Genomic DNA, 22,005 nt, shown 5'->3' on the forward strand with positions numbered 1-22,005 from the left:
GTCCCGGCACAAGTTCGTTTGTTTTGCTGAACACCCTAATGTTTGTGCTGCTCAGAGGACCAGTACTCCTAAGGTTGGTATATCAGTCTTGTACTATTTTCATCACAGTCATACTAGCAATGCAGTATGTTTCCTTACAGAGATCATTGGAAAAGCAGTTTTCTAATGAAGAGATTGAATGAACAAAGGCTACCTCATCCCAGGAAAAGAAGTTATATCAACTTCAATACATTTCCTGTTCTACCTGTCTAGAAACCTGCAAATTTAGCTCCAAAAAGTGAGAATATTTCTTAGACCAGCACATCCAGATACCTAGTGGTTAGAAAATTCATCTAAGGGGGAAATACCCAGGTTCAATTCTCTACTCTGCCCTGCTGCAGTGTCCCACTTAAACACAAGTAATTAATTTATTTTCAGTCAGTGAACAGCTTCTTAGTGGTTCAAGTAGCATCCATTAGTTGTGTTGGTTGTGCTCAGAAATTTCACCCAGAGCATAAATAACTTTGCTGTTAAATGTTTCCATTTGGAGGAATCATCATGAATAACTATGTTGTCAAAACAACCTCTGCCGGCGCCTGACGAGCGTCCAAGGAGCTCTTACACAAAAGCATGCAGGAGTGTGTGCAGTAAAGACATTAAATGTCAAGTGTTCATAAACATATTCTCTTGTAAATCATGGGGAAAGCTGATTGAATCTCTGAACTTACCGTGCATGAACTTACAGTGTATGTAGTGCCCTCAGTTTCCTCAAGGAAAAATGGGAGCGCCTCCTGCTTCTCTGGTAGGGGGACACTAGCCTGTGACAACTTATTTATGCTCTTTGTAAGTGCAGAAAAAGCTGTAGGACAGCAGCTGCAGGAAACCTGTCTGAAGGTCAAGGAGTGTCTGCGGCCACACAGGCCTTCAGCCAGATCCACATTCAGTTATGAGCCACAAATCCACCTGGAACCAATAAAAGCCCTTCCTGGGCAATACTCAAGAGCAAGATCACATCCCAGCTACTTAATACTACTGTCTCCACGCTATTATTTAGTTTTCCCATTGAAGCATCACAGTAAATAGCAAAGCGAAGGAGAAAAAATATTTCTGAATGAGGCAAGGGGAGGATGACTGGACTTGGTAGTTTTTACTTGTTGTACATTGAACCTGAATTCAAAAGCAAAATGATTCTAGGGTGGAGAGTGCTTGTATTGTTAGCTGTTGTGTGAAGTGGGTTTTGACATATATTCATTTGTACTTACATGAAAATACAAATTTCTTCATACAATGTTTTAGAGACACGCAGTTTAAAATCACAGAACTATTACTTTGGTTTTTTTTAAATATTACTGCAAACGATATATAACTAAAAGACATTAAGAGGGAAAAAAGCCACACTTTCACTTGTCCAGATTAAGTATTTAATTTTATTTTGTACAAAATTTCCAGTTTGCATCGCCCATCAGTAGAGGAGAAAAAGGTATTTTAAAGAATGGCAAAGCCTAGCTGGCAGTGTGACAGACAAAGAGAAGAGACAGACGCTTCCCAAACTCACCCCTCAGGTTTTAATTTTAAGTTAACTGTACCCTTAAGAGAAACAAAAGTTCATTTGTTCCTGTTCTAAGGCTACTCAACAGCTACAATGCATCTAGAACAAATATGTAACCCAACCTGTTATCTTGTACACATAAAAGAAACTCCGAACTCATTGTTCTGAATGTGGGTATTGCTGCCCTGGTAAACAGAAACAGAGACTTTTGCTAACCAGGAATATTGTTAAAGTAATAAAAGTTCATGAAAGCTGTAACCAGAGAGAATTTAGATACAGAATAATTAACCATGAAATTATGATCTCAACCAAGAAAGAAGTGCCAAGATTCATTCAACGAATTTCAGAGGCTTTTTTTCACGGTCATTAAAAAGACAGATAGGAGAAAAACGATCGTATCTTTCATTTCTCCTCCCACCATGCAAGAGAGGGATTGCCATTACTTTCTAAGCTGATTTGTCTGTAATTACATTCATTGGTAAAAAGATAAGACAGTTTAGGGTATAAAAATGAAATAACAAGCCTGGTTAGTTGGTGTCAGTTGCTCACAGCAGCATCACAGGGATTTGTGCACAAAGATCAAAGACTGGAAAGTCCTGCCAGCTGATGGCAGGGAGGCAGGTACAGCATTATATCCCTGTGGCAGTACTCATATCACAGTCAAGCCTGACTCGACTTGTGCAGAACCACATGGAAATTTTCAGGACTTTGAATCGACCTTGATTTCTAAATTTTCTTCACTTTTTTCCATCTATGTTGATCTGAAAATCACTCTGTGAAAAGGACTCTGTGATTAGACCTGTGGAAGTTGAACATGTGTGTGGGTGCTCCAAACTATTCACAGTGGTCGTGGGCTGGAATACAAGAGTGGGTGAAGTTTCTGCCGCAGAGGAAAAAGCATTTTAAAAATGGCAAATAACTTAAATAGAGACCACACCATCTTTGAATTTTTTTTTATTTTGTTTCCTGAGAAATACATTTCATCTTTTTATTTTGTGAAATATCTGTCTTATAGACTATATTGTAAAATGCTTTTTCATGACTGAACCTTATAAAGTTAAAATAAATATGACAACATAGAAATTAAAAAGGTGGGCCAGATGGAAGATCTGGGGAGGTACAAAAACACTGTGCGGTTGATAAGAGTTAACAAAAAAAAATAGCATGATGACCAAGAGTTGACACGTCCAAGTGCAGGAACAGAGGCAAGGCCTGGTTTGGAGGACAAAAGAAAACCAAAAAGAGACACAGTTTGAGACTGATCTGTAGCCACTCCATGAAGAGGCTGTGGACAGTTTGAAACTGAATCAGAAAATAAAGGTAGAAGTACTTAAGACTGAGAGCAACATGAAGATGCTTCTTATTGAGGGCAGAATCTACAAGTATGGATAGACTTTAAATTTTTGATGGAACATACTGATATAGAACTTGTTTTTTCCTACAAGAGTATGACAAATCACGCTTAATAAACAGTCTCATTTGCAGTTAAATTCTGCCTTCAATTTGAAGGAAAAGGGAGCATCTTTCACAGAATCACATAACCATCAAGGCTGGAAGAAACCTTCAAGCACATCTAGTCCAAATGTTTAGCAAGCACCACCATAATCGCCCCTAAATCATATCCCCAAGTGCCATATCCAGGTGTCACTTCTCTTCCAGAAATGACTCTACCATTTCCCCAGGCAACTTATTCCAATACCTGACCACTCTTTCAGTGAATTTTAATTTTCTAATATCTAGTCTGAACCTTCCTTGGTGCAACTTAAAGCCATTTCCCCTCATCCTTTCACTTGAGACATGGCAGAAGAGACTGACCCCCCCACCTCACTATGACCTCCTTTCTGGTGGTTATAGAGAGCAATGAGATCCCCTCCGAGACTCCTCTTCTCCAGGCTAAACAACTCCGGTTTCATTAGTTTCTCCTCATAAGACATGTTTTCTAGGTCCTTCACCAGCTTCATTGCCCTTCTCTGGACACACTCCAGCACCTCAATGTTCTTTTCAGGTGAGGGGCCCAAAACCGAACACAGGATTTGAGGTACCACCTCACTGGCTGTTAGTGAATTTCTAAACAGAAAAGGGAAGAGCACTGCTTGCAGCTTCTGAGTGCCGTGTACATTTATGAAATTCTAAGGCATTTCAATTTTAATAAGTGACAATGGAACATGAACAACAAAACATTTGCCAAACGTGATTTTTAATGTTATCAGAGCATTTTCCAAATAATTCAGGGAAAAACCAAAATTAAACTAGTAGTGGGAAAAAAGTAGATACCATGTGGAATTAGTACTGGCTTAGACACAAGAAGCCTTGGTTCATGTAGCTCCCTGGGTGACATGCCTGGCTGACTGGAGGCCTGGTGATTGGAAGAGCTCTTCTAATACACAGCTTGTGTTGGACAAACTTTGACCTTGGTGCACAGTGGGCAAAGCCCTGTGCAATGATGGGTGTGAGGCCCTTCCCACAGCCAGAGTAGCAGGTAGGAGCTCTGCCTTCAGGTCACACGATGCTCCTGCAGCCTGGATGGGATGGTGCCTGCAGGGGACTGCTGTTGCGAGTGACACCTGAGTACAGCTACCTCCAGAAAAGAAAGGCCACGGGGAACAAAAGGGAATAAAATATTAATTTAAATTGTATTTGATCAATTTTTACCACTGTAAGACCAATGAATTGAAGGCCAAAGCTACTTTCATTAGAAAATGGAATTACAGTATTTTGTAAAATGAAACCAAAGCTGGGATTTTGTAGAGCAGGGATTTTTCTGAGCTCTACTCCAGTGGCAATACTGTGAGTCACTCCTTTCAGTGAATAATAGCCCTGTGTTCCACTCCTTGGTGCTTTCACATAATTTACATTAATTTGTGAATGCAGCTCTCTTGTACTGGATAAGCTGCTTATCAAGGTGACATACAGCCATTGTGGCTTCACACAGAATCTGTGACAATTAGGAGATTTTCTGTTTTACCTATTTTCATTCTGGGAACACTAAATATGGCAAATCAAGATAAAATATTGACCCGTCTGAGAAAATAAATGTGATTCAGTCTGAAGAATAGGGTGTTCACACATGAAGAGCATTACATCCTTTCTTCTAACCAGTGTTTTGCAGGCCTAGGGTTAATGTGCAGTCTGAATTTGTTCCTGCTGGCAAAGGGCTTATCAATGTACAATATATTTTCCTTCAGATCCAGGAGCAATTAATATCTTTTCCTTCAAACTGTAAGGTATATGTTGAAACAAATAAATGGTCTCATCTCTTTTAGGAAGAGAGAAGATAGTAAGTTGGAAAGACTGATGTTATAGTTGCAGTGTTTTATTATTATTGGGTTTTTCTACTTGACTGACTAGAATCAGGCAAGTTGGACAAACAGATTAAATGAGAATCTATCATTTCTATTGCATGCCAGCTGCAAGAGAAAGATCTTACTTATTCTAGTCTTACAGGTAACATTGTTTCAAACATCTATGCTAAAAAAAGAAAAAGAAAAAAAAAAGGAACATTTTTTGTTTGGCTTAGACATCTGTATTCCAAAACTAGGCAAAAGCTTTGATTATGCAGCCCTTATAGAAAGCACCAAGGCACATACATTGGCTTTGATAATGAGAGGAAAAAAACACAGATCACAATCTGCATTTTCTAGCATACAGTAGCGCTTTTTTCAAACCCCAAAAGATAGTCTTTGGTCTTTTAACAAAATCAGTAGAAATCTTATCCTCTAAGTATGCTACAGTTTTCTTTAAAACTACAGTGAATAAATGTGGCATCCAGAAATTAAGTCAGCTGGGAGCTGCACAGTAGTGATGAAGGGACGTGGGTGCAAACCTCTGCAAGTAACTCAGAGCAACAGTTCATGAAGTTTCCACAAACCTGTGGCTGTCAGGCATGATTGCTCGCTCTTTGTCTTATTCTGCACTGATGAACTTCCTACTTTATTTCATCTTTAAATTTGAACAAGAAATAATCATATGCAGAATTATGTATGCATATGCCTGGTGTCTTAGAGTCTGCCAAGCAAGCTGCTGCTGACATATTCCCTGCGAATGGCAGGGCCCTTCCAGCTGCTGCCTCCATCCCTCTGTCCTCCTTTTCCTGCCCCTAAGGTGCGTGCCCTCAGTCAACAGTTGCTGCTGAGGCCAGGGCAGCGGCTGAAAAAGCTGGACCACTGATTAGGAGTGTGCTTTTCATAGCTTTCAAATCTTGTATCATCTTTTGATGTCAGTGGGAGTGGAGAGAGAGGGGGAGAGACTAGCACTGAAACACACTCAAGCTTGTCCATGGTTTGTTATTTATGTGTTATGCTTCCTCAAGCTCCTGTTCAATTGTGTTTCTCTTCCTCTACTGCCTTTTGATAGGCTTCACTCAGGGTCTTGGGCTGGCTGTCTTGTTTACTCATTTATCACAAGCCCTTTGCTGCAGCGGAGACTTCTGACTGGTGTGGCCCCACCAAGCCATTGCAGCTCTGACCAGCACTAGCTGTGGCTTTCACTTGGCTTTCAAGATGAACATGATTTTTCTAAAGGTAATTTTTTGTTCTACAGTTTTTCCATATATCTAGTGTGCTTGGTAGTTTAAATGTATGGCACATCTAAGAGGCATAAAGATCTTTGAAAGTGGGAAAAAAATACCCATCTTTCTTCTTAGACTACTGATTTATTTTTATTTCAACTGGGACTTTGGCTCTGAAGCACTGCTAACTGGCTCTTGCTACCTTTTAAGTTCCTTTTCCTATTGCTTTAAAGCTCTGTTGCCAACAGCAGGGTCAGACCTAAACTATAGAGGAGCTGCTGAGGACATTTACAGACCCTGTGAGCTAGCATCTGCCAAAGTCTCTGGGGTACTGATACCCAGTGACTTTACAGCAGGAGCTGAAAATCTTGCGGGTGCACTCTTGTGGACCTCAGCAGACTTAGGAAATGGCTCCTTATGCATCTGCTGTGGGCATTGTCCCTGCTCCTTGCCCCCATCCGTTGCCTCCTAGGCTGGGTTTAAGAGCTGCTTGAGAACAAAACTTACTTTAATACTCCAGGTCAGTATCTGTGCATCGCTGACTACCCAGAGGACCAAATTACCTCTGTTCCTCAGGGGGACTCCCTGCCATCAGCGAGTCCAAAGTACATGTGATGTCCTGTGCCTGTCTGAGTAGGGGGACCTGACATCAGGGCACCCAAAAAAATATGGTGGTTCAACACACCTCCCTATGCAGTTTGCTACTGGGCTACAAAAGATCTCCACTTAATTTTTTCAGAAATGTATGAATAAATTTTCCATGTTTATTCCCTACCTTGGTTTCTTTTCTTATTCAGGCAGTCAGTGTGTGTTTTAGCTTTTAGATCCCAGCTGGGAGGGATTTTGTTTGATGTTGTTGTTAATTGTACTGAATTGGAAAGTGCTTCTGTGAAGGATGTTGTCTGAATGAGCAGTGTTGTTATTTATTAGTGCACACACATTTGCACATGGATAATGAAGGATGAGATGATTTCTGTCAAATTTGGGAAAAGACAGCATTTTTTCAGGCAGAAACTAACCTTGAAAGTGCCAAGAGAGAATGAAGTTGTCTCACTAGATGGGGGATAGTAGGGAAATTTGCTATATTGAGCAAGAGGGAGCAGGATTTAGTGAACAGAGAGAAGGATAAATTTTTATTTTAAGGATGTATTCTGGTTGTATAGTACCTCTACTTTCAAGGGATCATCCTCAGTTACAGTTAGCATATATGTACTGCTTTTATATAAACAAGTCAGTGTAACTAATGTAAGAGTTTTGCATCTAGGCTTTGTATGACTATTAGAAATATATTTGCTCAGTATTTATAGTATTCCATATGCATGCATACATATTGTTGAACTTTTGTGTACACTACTTTACTACAAATTTACAAATTATAAACCCATAATAGAAAAAGTTGTAATGGTCAACATTTTATCAGGTAAATTCTCACTATTAGGAGTAGAATAAATCTCCTGCCCATTTAACAGTAAGGCAGTACAGTAAGGAGAGTACAGCTGCAGATGCAGGACATTTTGTTATTTTGCATCTCTTTGTAGTATCAAGACTCTTATAAAAACACATTTTTTTCTCTCGAAAGGTGCTGATTCATCTAAGTTGAAAACTCTCGGTTAAATTGAAACAATTTGTTTTCACGCAGTTGACAGGGTTTTTATTTTGACCTGGTGGAAATGCAGAGGGTTTGATGAAATTGGAATGGATTATGTCAACTTTACATTTCCTATATAATGACAGTATTTAGTAAGTTTTAGGTTTCATCCTATTCACTTAATCAGATTTCAGTGTAATTTTATTCCATTCTGTGGCAATACCCATGTCTGTTTTTCTGTCCTGGTTCTAGCCAAGCAAACAGAACCTGGAGAAATCAGATTTTCCTTACGGTGTCAGAAGTGATTTCCACTGACCTTAATTCTCTTATATTGAGGTTTGATTTGATAAAAACCTGATTAATATTTTTCTTCATTTCTGTGCAGCTTGCATTCAGTGTAGTGAGTGCCACACCCCCATCAATGTCATTTGACACAAAATGAGTGCAGAATGAGACTGATCTGGTAGGGGAGTAGGTGGATGTGAGCAACTCTTCAGGGTAAAAAAGAAGCAGACCTGAAGAGATATGCTCAGAATCACAAATGAGTTGTTCTGTACTGGATTAAAATGCCACAATTCAGGAGTTCCTGGCCCTAACTCTTTTCTCAGGCCTCAAGGCTCAGAGAGGTATTTTGGCAGCCATCCATACAGGTAGGGGAAAGAGAAGCAATTGCTAGCAGCTGGCTGCAGAGTCACTTGTAAGACAGAAATACAGAAGAGCTTGCCTGGATTTTTTTCCCCCTCCTAATTAGGTGATTTGTGACTATATTCTTATCGGTGACCTTGTTAATGCATCTGTAACCATTCTCATTAGCTTCTGAGTTATCCTTGGGATTTGCCTAATGAGAGTATGCACTATCAGGACGTCAGATACTTTGCACACTAGCCCTCACTAGCAATATTATTTCCAGAGAGAACAGTCTATGTGGGACCATCTAGGAGAGAAGAAATGGGCTACGTGAAATAGATGCATTCACTGGCTGCCATAACACATTTTGCAATATCCTAATTCATCAATAAACCTGAATCATGACAAGACAAGGTGTTTCAGTGCCCTCCATTGCTGAAAAGAAGGTTGTGGCAGTGCTAAGAGTAATCATGCAGGAAAGCAGGAGGAATGGGTAACACCTGGGAGGTGTTTGCTGCACACTGCAAATTCTATTATGGTAGTAAATACTTTAGGAATTATGTTTTGGTCTATCACCTACTTAGAAGTGTCAGTTTTCAACAATTACAGAAAAAAAACCCCAAACAAACAAAAAAACCCCACAAAACCTCTAATTTCATTAGAGCAAATACTTGGAAAATGGGCCACAGAGTATCATGTTCCATGAAGTATTTAGTTTGATTTCTTAAAGTGGAATAGAAATTAGAATTCTAAAGGCTATTTGACAAGAATGAGAAAGACCTGAGGGAAATTGAATCACATATGAGAGAGAAAGTGATTCTTCTTTAACTTGATCTCTGCTGTAGTCCTGAATACTCATGCAAATGATGGGTAAAATGCAGCCAGATCAGAAAGGGTCCATTTTATACATGTGGAAGATCATAGAACATGGTGATTTGGAAGAGACCCATCAGGATCATTGAATCCAACTCCTGGCCCTGCACAGGACACCCCAAGAATCACACCATGTGTCTGAAAGCTTTGTCCAAATGCTTCTTGAACTCAAGCAGTCTTGGTGCTGTGACCACTTCCCTGGGGAGCCTGTTCCAGTGCTCAACCACCCTCTGGGTGAAAAACCTTTTCCTGAAATCTAACCTGACCCTCCCCCGACTCAGCTTCATGCTGTTTCCTCACGTCTTGTCACTGGTCATGCGAGCGAACAGATCAGTACCCGCCCTTCTGCTTCCCTTCGTGAGAATGTCGAAGAGCGCAATCAGGTCTCCCCTCAGTCTCCTCTTCTCTAGACTGAAGAAACTAAATTAACTCAGCTGCTCTTCATAAGGCTTCCCCTCCAGACCCTTCACTATCCTCATGGCCCTCATTTGGATACTCTCTAGTAGCTTAATATCCTTTTTATATTGTGGCACCCAAAACTGCACCCAAAACTCAAGGTGAGGCCACACCAGTGCAGAGCAGAGCGGGACAATCACCCAACCTCGACTGGCTGGCAATGCTTTGCCTGATGCCCCCCAGGACACAGTTAGCCCTCCTGGCTGCCAGGGCACTGCTGACTCATATTCAACCTGCCATCAACACATGGTATAGATAGACTCATGGAGAATCTCTCTGCATTAACCATTTGCAGCAATTTACATGCTTGCTGTCCAAGCTGGGATTGAAATTTGCAATGAACTGATCTAACAGAGGTCTAAATCATATCTTGTAGCAGTAAGGCCCTCTTACCACATGCAAAGGCACTGCATTGAGGTGAAGTCTTGCTGATGTGCTTACAGAGTACCACAGCAATATATACTCAGCTATGCAATATGTTGTGCTTGGCTGTCAACTCATCTTGAATGTATCTCACTGGCAGTGTGTCACCCTGGTCATCGACCATCTTCTCCAAGACTTTCTTGTGTCATCGTCTTAGGAAAATGGGGAGCAGTGATGCCAGCTCCACAATAGGAAACACACAGGCAGTGAGTGACAAGGACACTGCTGGATGCCAGACACATAGTCTTCTCCTGGGCACCATTCTCAAAATACTAAACTGCTTGACTTGTCGCATCACTCACTATGTAGGCAGTGCTATGACCTTTCCTCTAGTGACAGCTTTTGCTGTTTGTTTCAAAGTTGATAAAGCTGTTGTTCTCCATGAGTCCTATATTGGCAGTGTTACTAATATACTTAGGCCATATCCACTCCAACATGCTTATTGAACATGGACTTAAATTTTATGAATCTTCCCTGGTGCCAAGCAGCAGATCTTTGTGCTACCAGGGTGTGTGGGGAGGGTGGAACTTTTCTGTGTCAGGGGACAAAGTTAGAAGTGATGGCAAGGCAGCTCAGCCCTGAATTAATAAAAGTGCACTTGATTGCTTGATCTGCTGCCAAGTTACTCCCAGCCTGGAGCAAAACTAAGGCCTGGAACAGGCACATGTCGCTGAAGGAAACTCATTTGCAAGCTGAGGTCTTAGAGGGGGAAATTAAAAAAAAAAGTTCTCCCTGGTTAGGTCTCTCTTTTTCCCCCTCTTTCTATCTTTCCTTCCATAAAGAACTTGAAACTGGCAACCACCAATGGAAACAACACACTACACTTCAACCAGAGCCCTGAAAGTGTATGACACACCACCACACACTTAGCTCTTCCCATTCTTTACTATGCAAATTGGCTTATTCCTTTTGCTTTGGGTAGTTTCATGTTCAGTTTGTCCCAGGAGAGGGAGTTAAGTCTTGTGTTATGAATACACTAGCTGTATCCTTCTTCCTCTTTGTGTCAGTTTTGTCTCCTCGTCATCAGATTCCCCAGCCCTTTCCAGAACCTAATATATTCTCATTTAGTAGTCAAAAAATTTCATTCTGCAAGCACTGAGGCTATTGTCCCTCCATCTGCAGGGCCAAAATAGATGTGCTCCAAGGGATGGACTATTTTTCAAGTGATACATCCCCATTCTGGGACAGAGGGTTGCAGGAAGAAGCATTCTTACCCTGCCTGGTGGAAATGGCTTGCCTTTAGAGCTTGCTATCAGACCTTGGAAGGCAAGAAGTAAAATTCCACTGACTGCTTTTCCCCCAAGCTGAAGCACAGGCAGCAGGCAAAAAAGCAAATTACATCATATATGAACAAACAAGGAGCAAGACCACATCACGCATCCCAGAGGTACAGTCAGTTCCTTATATACAGTTTGCTTTTTCAGGGGTTATGGCCAAGCCAGGGTGCAGCCAGCAAGTTTGGTGTCAGCAGCCTTGTATGTACCTCCAGAGGGTAATCTGGGGACCTAAATGTACTGTCAGGCTATACCAAATGCTAGTTATTAGTGTGTTAACCATGTGAACATAATTCATTCTTCTTCTCTATGGTCTTGAGTGGACAGTTTACAAGCCAATGTGAACTGATTTCCTGTTGAGGCTTCATATGCAGAGAAGAAAGCAGACTCCAAAATGCTCCAGGACCTGTATTCTGTGTTGTGCTTAAATTGGATTTTGGTTGCTCTGTGTCTTTTACGACTCAGATTAGAGGCACTTAGCAGTTGTGCATCTCCTCTATTACAGTCTCTATGTTCCTACCTTCCATGTGCTGTAGGGAGAGGAGGAGGGGAAGGATGAGCAGCAACACTGCAGCAGCACTAAGGAGCACAGCAATGTCAGTGCCAGCAGGCAGAGAGGGCCGACATGCAGAGAGAGCAATTTAGCCGTGCTGAGCCAAGGGCTCGCTTCAGCTGAACAGAGCCAGATATAAACTTTGCTTCCTAGTAAGTGCCTTTGTGTTATGCTTTCATAGCAGCTAAATAAGGGTACTCTGGCAGAACCTAGGGAGTTCTGGGTGCATTCCTCCCATTGTGGGGTTCCATTTCCGAAGGCTTGAGGTGGATAGGGAAGGGGTTACTCCAGCTTCAGGGGTTTCTTCAGGGTCCTGGACGCATGGAGGGGTTAGGTGCTCACCCCTCCCCCCACTGACGAGGTCCCATGGCTCCCGGAGAGACAGCACACAGCTCGTGGAGAGGAGGCGAGAGAGAGAGAGTTTATTGTGGTTAGGGGTTTATAAAGCTCTTGGGAGGGTCAAAAGGGACCATGTATGGTAAGGGGTCTTACAAAACACCAATCAGGCAGGGAACAGCCAAATAAGGAAGGGGTTAACAAGAGACCAATGAGAAGACTTCTTGATATCTTCTCAGGACATTCCTGAGACAGAGATAAGAACTGGCCATGGGGGATTTTGGGAAGAAGAAACATGAGTTAGCAGAGACCACAAAAAAGCCATTTTAAGACATGCTTAAACCACAGTTTTCCCATATAATGCAGGTTTACTGCTACACCTTTGTGTTATGCTTTCATAGCAGCTAAATAAGGGTACTCTGGCAGAACCTAGGGACGTTTATGACTTTCAGCAGGATCACACACAGCTTTGACTCAGAATACATCCTTTCATCCTCTGGCTGTGATCTTAAAATCAGTTGAATACGTGAGAGATATACTACTTTTGTTTTTTTTGAGTTATTGTGGAATTGATAAATAGAGGCACTCAGCCAGCTTTGGGGCTAAATCCCATTACAAGAAGTGGAACATGGTACTCAGATAAACAGCTTAAACAAAGAACTGCCATTATCTTGCCCGTAAGGTGCTAGTAAGGATTCTCTACATAATTTCAAACTGTAAGGCTTATGCAGGAAAGGTATAACTCTATGGTGTCACTACAATACTGAGTGCAGCCAAAAGAAGACTTGGATGTAATATTGATCTTAAGTGAGCAAGTACTGTAGTAGACATGCTTTTTAAAATAGGACTGTATTTGCTTTCGCAGGTGCAGCAGTAATAAAGCCGAGAAGTTTTTGCTTGCTTGATTTGTTCTACACGGTTTATCTGTTGGGAAGAAACTTATAAGGGATTTGGTACCTACAGTATTGTTGTGCTAATTTTTAAAAATTATTGTTATTTGATAGATTAGCTCAGATATAATTCTGCTCACTGAGTCCTTCCCTATTCTTTCGGTAGAACTGTGTATGCCAACCTACTGAAATTATATGTGAGCTATGTGTGCATGTCTTTTTTTTCCATTGCTTTCATCAAGCCATCTGTATTTGACCAATGGAAGCAATATTCCTCACACTGGCAAAGCAAAGCTATATGCCAAAGTAATACGCTCATTATATGAAATCTGAGGATCTTTTTATTGAATATGTAATACTGCCATGGATTTGCAAATATTATTGCATCTTTATCAAAAATACAGAATTTTCAAACCATATTTTCAAGTCCTATTAGGAATTATGAGAGCACAACATGCATGTGGGGTTTTTTTCTGGTAATTGTTGTAATTTTATTTCTAGGAAAAATAGATTCTGCTTTTTCTGGACACGTTATTTTTCTTACTTAAAGGACAAAAGACGTATTATCAATATTTCATTTCTTCGCTCTCCTATCTTTTAAAAACCATTAATACTTATCTCTCAGCATTTCCTCTAAAACAACTGGGTTATGGAATGTTTAATAGCTTTATCTTCTTTAGTTAATTCCCCATGATTTAGATAATTCCCAGTCTGACAGTGCCTTGAACCTTTTACAGCACTCCTCATTGGAGGATCCCAGAGGTCTTTCCCAGTAAGTCTAAATACAACTTCACATTAATTTGAGTAAAAAAAGGGAAAGTAAGAAAAATTTGGTTGTGGGAGGAAACACAGTGACTAAAGCTGAGGAAAAGCCTGAGGTGCTTTATGCCTTCTTTGCCTCAGTCCTAAATAGTAAGGCCAGTTTTTTACTGGGTACTCAGCCCCATGAGCTGGGACATGAACAGGGAACAGAATGAAGCATAATCCAAGGGAAAATGGTCAGTTACCTGTCATAAGACTTAGGCATGCACAATGTCTATGGGGCCAGATGGGATCCACCCAAGGGTACAGAGGGAGCTGGTGGATGTGCTCAATGAGCCGCTTTCTACCAGCAGCCCTGGCTAACTGATGAAGTCCCAGTTGACACTATGTGAGCAAATGTGATGGCTGTCTATAAGAAGGGTCAAAGCAGAATGCAGTGAACTACAAGCCTGTCAGCTGGGGAAGGTCATGGAGCAGACCATCCCGAGTGCCATCACGTGGCATTTGCAGGACAACCAGGGAATAAGGCCCAGCCAATGTGCGATTATGAAAAGCAGGTCCTGCTTGACCAACCTGATCTCCTTCTACAACAAGGTGACCCACTTAATTGATGAGGGAAAGGCTGTGGGTGTTCACCTGGATTTTAGTAAAGACTTAGACACCGTTTCCTACAGCATTCTCCTGGAGAAACTGGCTCCTCATGGCTTGGACATACGCACTGTTCACTGGGTAAAAAAACATCTGAATGGACAGACCAAGAGAATGATGCTGAATGGAGGTACATCCAGCTGATGGCAGGTCACTAGTGGTGTTCGCCAGGGCTCAATATTGGAGCCAGTCTTGTTTAATATATTTATCAACAATCTGGATCAAGAGCACCCTCAGTCAGTTTGCAGACAACACCAAATTGGGTGGGAGTGCTGGTTTGCTGGAGGGCAGGAAGGCTCTTCAGAGGGATCTGGACAGGCTGGATCAATAGAACAAGGCCAATGGTACGCAGTTCAATAAGGTGAAGTGCTGCTGCGTTCTGCATGTGGGTCACAACAGCCCCATGCAGCTCTACAGGCTTGGGGCAGAGTGGCTGGAAAGCTACCTGGCAGAAAAGGACCTGGGGATGCTGGTCAACAAGTGGCTAAAGATGAGCCAGCAGTGTGCCCAGGTAGCCAAGAAGGCCAATGGCATCCTGTCTTGTATCAGGACTAGTGTGGCAAACAGAACTAGGGCACTTATCATGCCCCTGTACTTGGAACTCGTGAAGCTGCACCTGGAATCTTGTGTTCAGTTTTGGGCCCCTCACAGCATGGAGAACACTGAGGTGCTGGAGCATGTACAGAGAAGGGCAACAGAGCTGGTGAAGGGTCTGAAGCACGAGTCTGATGAGGAGCAGCTGCGGGAGCTGGGGTTGTTTAGCCTGGAGAAAAGGAGGCTCAGGGGAGACTTTATCACTCTCTACAACTACCTGAAAAGAGGTTGTAAAGTGATGGGGTTTGGCCTCTTCTCCCAGGTAACAAGTGACAGGATGGGAGGAAATGACCTCAAATTGTGCCAGGAGGAGTTTAGGGAAAAATTCTACACTGAAACAGTTTTCAAGCATTGGCATAAGCTGCCCAGGCAAGAGGTTGAGTCACCATCCCTGGAGGTATTTAAAAGATGAGGTACTGAGGGACAAGGTTTAGTGGCATGTGCTTCATTTAAAGCTGGACTCTCTGATTTTAAAGGTTGTTTCCAATCTAAATGATCTATGAAAATTGTATCTGGTCAAGATCAGGAAGCCAAAGGGCCTGTTGAGTTCTGCTCTTCAGATTTCAGCCATTCTAGTCTACACAATGACATTCTCTTCTCTTGAGTACCTTATCTCCTTTCTTTGCTTCCATTAATGGTATTTTTCAATCTAGTCAGCCCATCTTTTGCACATTGAGATAAAACATGTTTTGGAGAGCTTCTAGCATGCATCTGCCTCTGCAGTCTGATTAATCAGGATCTGAGATTTTGAGTGAGAAGTTATGCAGTGCAAGCTGCTGCTACATGGAGCTGGTAACTGAACTTTCTATCTCCTGCAATGTACGTTACAGAAAGAAGTCACAGCAGTTTGGATTTTTCCTCACAAAGTGTATTAGTTTGGTAAATTAACTGGGTACAAGCAAACCTTACGGAGTTGTATTTACACAAATCTGCCATAATAATTAGCCAAAGAAGCTAATCAAATCCGAAGCAGGTGTGGATTCGTTATAAACACATGAATCAAAAGTCTCTGAACACTATGCTATATGTGTACCTTGAACTTGAGTCTCAGACCTGAGCCTGGGCCTCCCTTCTACTGTGATTTTACCCTTCTGGCTTGTGCAGACCTTGAAACATCACTTAGGGACATTCAACTTACAGGCTGTGAAAAGTTCCCTCTTCTGAAGTACGGACTTCTGTAGGCCACCAACAATTCTGTTTGGTCCTGCTGGACAGTGAGACAGAACCTCAAAAGGAAGGTAAAAGGAAGATTTGGCAATGCCAGCTCACTTTAGCCTGGTTGTGACAGTACCAATTCTCCTCACAAGTTCATTGATAGAGCATTTGTAAATTAAATTGGAGAATTAAGCACTAATATACCCTTACACTAAAACTTGCTTCTGAGTTGGTGACCAGTGCACTGGGATGCAAAAGTCAAATCCAAGCCAAATTGCTGCCTGCAATTGCTAATGGCCTAATCCAGGGTCCAAACAAGATAACTGAAAGGTTTTCCCCGCTTCCTGATTCCAAATAAAGCCATCATTGGAAAGAGAGAAACTAGAACATATAGTGATATCCAGGAGCCTATATTTACTGGGGAAACCCAGGAACAATCCTGAGGATGCCAAACTATTTGTGGCAAGCCACTATGTGTTGGTGAGTCAAGGCAGGCAGTCCTTGCAGCTCAGTATCAAAAAGTAGTAAAAGCTGACTTATTTGTTAGGTAACCAAAAACTCTGTTGGGTACAGGGCTGTAGTCTCTGCCTAGTTTTGTAGCTCTGACCTCTTTAATTAGCAGTATGTGGTGAATTAACATTTTAGGGATTCACAGAGGAATAATTAATATGCTAATATTGTTGGTAATAATCTACATAAAAGCTTTATAACAAGTTTGACAGTTTAGCCTTGGCCAGAACAATTAAAAAGTCTCAAATAAGCAATTCCTTCTCTTCAGGAAAAGGTATTTCTAATATCAGTGCCATGACAAATGACTCATTATTAGCACCAGCAATGAAAGAGGGAAGGACAACAAATTAGTAAAATTTCAGTAGAAGGGCAGCTGTATTTTGGTTTATAGCCGTCTTCATTGGAAAGAATTGCAAGAGGAGAGGTAACGCAGTGTGAATAGTAGACACTAAACAAATCCAGCAGGCAGGAGACAGTCTTCTCCTACTTCTGCAAGGACCATTGCCTGAAGGCTAGAAGATGAGTATACGCATTCAGGCCTGGAGGTGATGCTTTCTCTGCAGTCTGCACAGGATGGATTTAGCCTGAATCAGGAATTATCATTTCTGGAAGTAAGATCCTCTCTCCCATGTTGCCCTGTTTGATTACAACTCAAAGCCATAGCTCCAGAAGGACAGAGGAAACTTACAGTACATAGGGTTTGACTTCTAAAGTCTACATGTAAGGACTGCTTGTGAACATGAGTAGGAGAGAAGGATGTAGCTGAAGGGGAAAGAAACCCCAAAACATATTTCACTAGAATTAAGTAACGTTGTCCCAGTAGCTCACTCAAGAGTAGAGATATGCACATGTTAAATAATAATAATGGCCCATCTTCGCGAACGGAGATTTGGGGAAAGGTCTTTTTACCTTTCCAGCCTGCGCAATGGATTTTTTAGGTGAGACACAGCCTGCGCTGAACTGAGCCCACCCTTTAATCCTAAGGTTCATCTGCCGGGGCCAAGCAAGCTTGGACAATGGCAGTGAGGTCCTCAGGACGTAGGTTTGTTTAGAGTGTCCTTCTCATAGATGGATGGCCACACAGGGCTAACGACCTCCATCAGGCCAGGAGACCGGGGACTAGAACCCGTGGTCGCAGCAGTGAAAGTCCTGCATGCTAACCACTAGGCCACCAGGGGTCTCAATGCACATGTTATAAAGAAACAAAATGGATTTCTCAACTCTTAAGTGCTCACCTTGCAACATTTGATGTAATGTATCTACCCCCTACACAGACAGGGGGATGTTAAAAGCAGTGACAAGCTGCTGTTCAACAGTTGCTGTTCACTGCTCCAGAGACAGATAAATATTTGTAAATCAAAATCATCCAGGCATAGTCCTAACTACATTTACCCATGTGTCTCAATGCTAATCCAGCCAAGCCTCCAACCTCCTTCAGGTTTACATAGAGGGGAGGTCCCTAGGGATAAGCTGTAGGGACTGCAAATGAAACAGGCTTGAAATCCTTAGAGGGAAAACTTTGCATCCATGCAAACCTATTTATAATGATAGGTGTTGCTTTTCTACTTAATACATGTTTATTTTAAAAATTTACATAGCCTGTAAATATAAATCAGTATGTGAGTGCTCATTTAATAAAAAATAAACCACTGCAGATATTCCACTGGGAAAGCTAGGGTATATTTTTCATGATCCCTGAAGCCAAGAAACTCTCATCTGCTTCATTTAAGAAGTAATAGTTATTTGTTTTTGCTCTTGGAGGCAGAGGCACTAAATCAGAAGGGAGTTAGGAGGACTCCATCTTGCGGGACTCAGGGGGATTCTGCATACGTTGCACATAATAAACTCAAATTCAGCGCTTTGTAATTGTTAGTTTCTGTTGTTTTCTGGCTGCACCCTGCCTTGATTGAGGCACAGCTGTATTTGCAAATGGCACTTTGGGTTCTGTGCCAGGGAACAGTAATGGTAATGACAGGTCTCATTGCAAAGACATGTTAAGGTTAATCAAAAAGCGGATGACAAGTTGCTAAACTCCTCTTAAGCTGAGTTGTGTGTATGAGACTGCTAAATAACTGTTTTGCATTATGGATATTAATGACAGTGAAGGTCAGCAAGGAAGAATACACTGATATTCTCCATGCAGAAATTGCTACTGTGTTAGAGCAATGCATTACAATGTCCCACCTGTTTCCACTCACTATTTAGTTAAACTGAGTTTCAGCTGTTGAAAACATTAAGTAAAACCAATTCTGGTGAATATCGGGTATAGGTGGCAAGATGTTACCAGTGCTTATTATCTGATCAAAGTCTTCTTAAACACGCAATAAGAAGCGGCCAGTGACTGTCCTGTGCCAGACACAGCCATCTCTGCAATGGACCAACCACAGCACATAGCTGAGCCTCTCAGCCGTCACTTATTTGTATGGTGTATTTTTAAGCAGACTTACCTCAGAAATTAATGACTGTATCAGGCAAATCTATGACATATAAAGGGAAATATCAGGATGTACTCATCCAGGAAACAAAGAGAAATTAGGACAAAACTTGGGTTAATATTTACCTCAAGGGCTGATTAAATTTATTATTAGATAGAGAGAGGTTAGTGAGGAGTTAATATACTGAGTTTCTTTCTACTAAATCCAAAAATGGGTGAGGTACATCCATCAGTGTGTGAGCACAAAGGTGATTTCCTCTCTTCCTTTGCATTCTAGCAGAAACATTTTATGATTAAATTAGTGACGTATAAATTACAGAGCTGACCAGATGGTTAGGCTAGGCAGATAACTAAGTGATTGAGCCATATTTAATGTTGTATCTTGTCAAATTTACTTGGTAGGTACTGTAAAAATGCCATCTCTTTCAAATAATCTGGCACTGTGAACTGCTTCCACCTCTGACTGAATTGCACGTTTACTTCTCTACCTACATCTATAGAGCTACTGAACCTTCACTGAAGTGAATGGTGTTTCACCCACCACAGTGTCTCTCAATGAATACTCTGTTTAGCATTAGACCTCCTTGTCCTGTAGCTAAATCTCTACTATGGATCCGGAGTCTACAGAAGGGGAGCTTAAGATATGTGCTGGCTTTTTGCACAGTTGAATTTTCACACACAGGTGAATGTCTCTGTTACACATGCTGCCTTCCATCCTATCACCTACCACAAAGGTAAGCATCTGGATCACTCAAATTTAAACTTTCAGCAGATTAATATGAGAAAAAAACAAGAGGGTTGGTGAAAAATATAAATTAAAATTTATTTAATGGAGTAACCCAAAGCCTTAATCAAACTAATAGGACAAAGTCACTTCTGTGTAGGTGTGAATTCTAGCCATTGCATGAAATGGGATATATTGGGCAAAAGACTTTTATTCTTTCCTTTCAAAACTGGTTTATTATGAATAATCACATCACCTTAATTCCTATTCTCATTTTAACAATGATTATTTGGAATGGTTACTTGGGACATTTTTATTTCCTGACTTTCTCTGCAAATCATCTAGCAAAATAACATCTATGAGCATTGCTCTATGATCTTTCCTCAGAGCTTAAAGACAGGCTGAAAAACTTTCTGAGGTTTCTATGAGCATTGAAGTTCTGTGGCAGGATCATAATTTTATGGCAGAAGAGTTCCTTGTTTGTCAGATCTATTCAGAATTGTAAAACTCAAATTCCCTTTTAAGTAAAATGCCCAAACAATCAAGGGTAGTGTTGGGTATTTCACCACACCTGAATGCCAGGCCTCACTTTTAGAGCTGATGAGGAGTCTGTCTAATTCCCACAGCTTCTCATGATCCAGGAAGGCTGAGACTTCCAATATGCATTCAGATACCACCTGTGTCAGCTGAGCCACTGTGCCCAGCTGGACGTGCCTCCCTGGCCTGGAACAAACAGCTGCAAAACTTTTTAAGTCAGGATACTTTAACTGTGAATCTGAGCCCTGTATCTCTTTTTGAAGAGTATCTTGTGTCATCTCCTAATAGTCTGGAAAACCTTAAAATCATAAGAAACATGCCAGAATGACCGCTGTAAATAAATAGCCATTATTGTTGTTCACTAAAAGTAATTTGCATCTCAAGAAATAGAAAGTAAACATTCACTTCATAGATGAGTTTTTTAAATTAAGCTCTTCATATAATTCCAGGAATCCAAGATCCATTTTCTTTTCCTCGTTCAAGATCTAATCAACACCTACAGAGACAGTATTGTGCTACTTGGATTTGTAGAGATGAGAGTCACCTTCCTTAACTAATGGACTGGAAGGTTTTATATTGATTTATCTAAATTCACTATTAGTGGTCATAATGACGCTAGCAAGGCAATGGATTAAAGAATTTTAGGCTTTCCCAAAGTATAAGCAGAGGGCTTGAATGCCTTTGAAGACTGAGACTTCTGTTGCAATTTGTACAAACACTAGGATTCAGGATAAAAGTGGAGCACAGAAGGTTTTATTTGTAATATTTTTCTTAGTAAGATTGGGAGATACTTCTAATGTAATTTTGAACTTCTTGAAGTGAGGGTCTAGTCTAAGCAAATTTTCTCTCCTACAGAGAGAATTCAGTTACTGAAGAGTGGTTTGTAGTTTCAGATAATGATTCTTCCTTCTGATCTTAAGCAGCTGACAGCGCCTGTCTGTGGAGCATGGATAGGCTATATGGACCATAGAGATCAGGGCAAGTAACTTAGAGTTAGGTGCTGGTTTTTCAGACTTCTGTAAGCCAGAGTGGGAAGCCCAAAATCAAGGGCTTCTGAAACAAAATTTCTGGAGACAAACACATTGTGGGTAACACAGAAAGCATTGCCTACTACTTACTTTGGAAATGAGTTTTAGAAAGAATGAAAGAAGCAGCTGTGTGTAGTGCAGACTACAATGCTTGGCCTGATTCTCCACACACAGACATCCTGCATCATTTTAGGTATTACAAACTACCTGGTCCTCAGCTGTTTCCCCAGAAGTGTGGTGGTCTCCTGTGAGGTTTAAGTCATGTCCTGCTAGTCCTGTCTCTGCTAGATGGTGTAGTGGATTGACCTTAGCCAGATACCAGGTACCCACTAAAGCCACTCTCTCGCTCTCCCTCTGCAACCGGACAGAGGAGAGAAAAAAAAACAGCTAAGGATTCATGAGTTGAGATAAGCGGTGGGAGAGGTCACTTACTGATTACCTTCACAGGCAAAACAGACTCAAAGTGGGGATAGTACTTAAACTTATTACTAACAGGATAAAAGCAATAGAGAAAGAAATAAAATAATCTTAAAAACACCTTCCCTCCACCCCTCCTTC

This window comes from Neopelma chrysocephalum, unplaced genomic scaffold, assembly GCF_003984885.1.
Source record: "Neopelma chrysocephalum unplaced genomic scaffold, ASM398488v2 Primary Assembly neopelma1_22b, whole genome shotgun sequence".
Taxonomy (NCBI): Eukaryota; Metazoa; Chordata; class Aves; order Passeriformes; family Pipridae; genus Neopelma; species Neopelma chrysocephalum.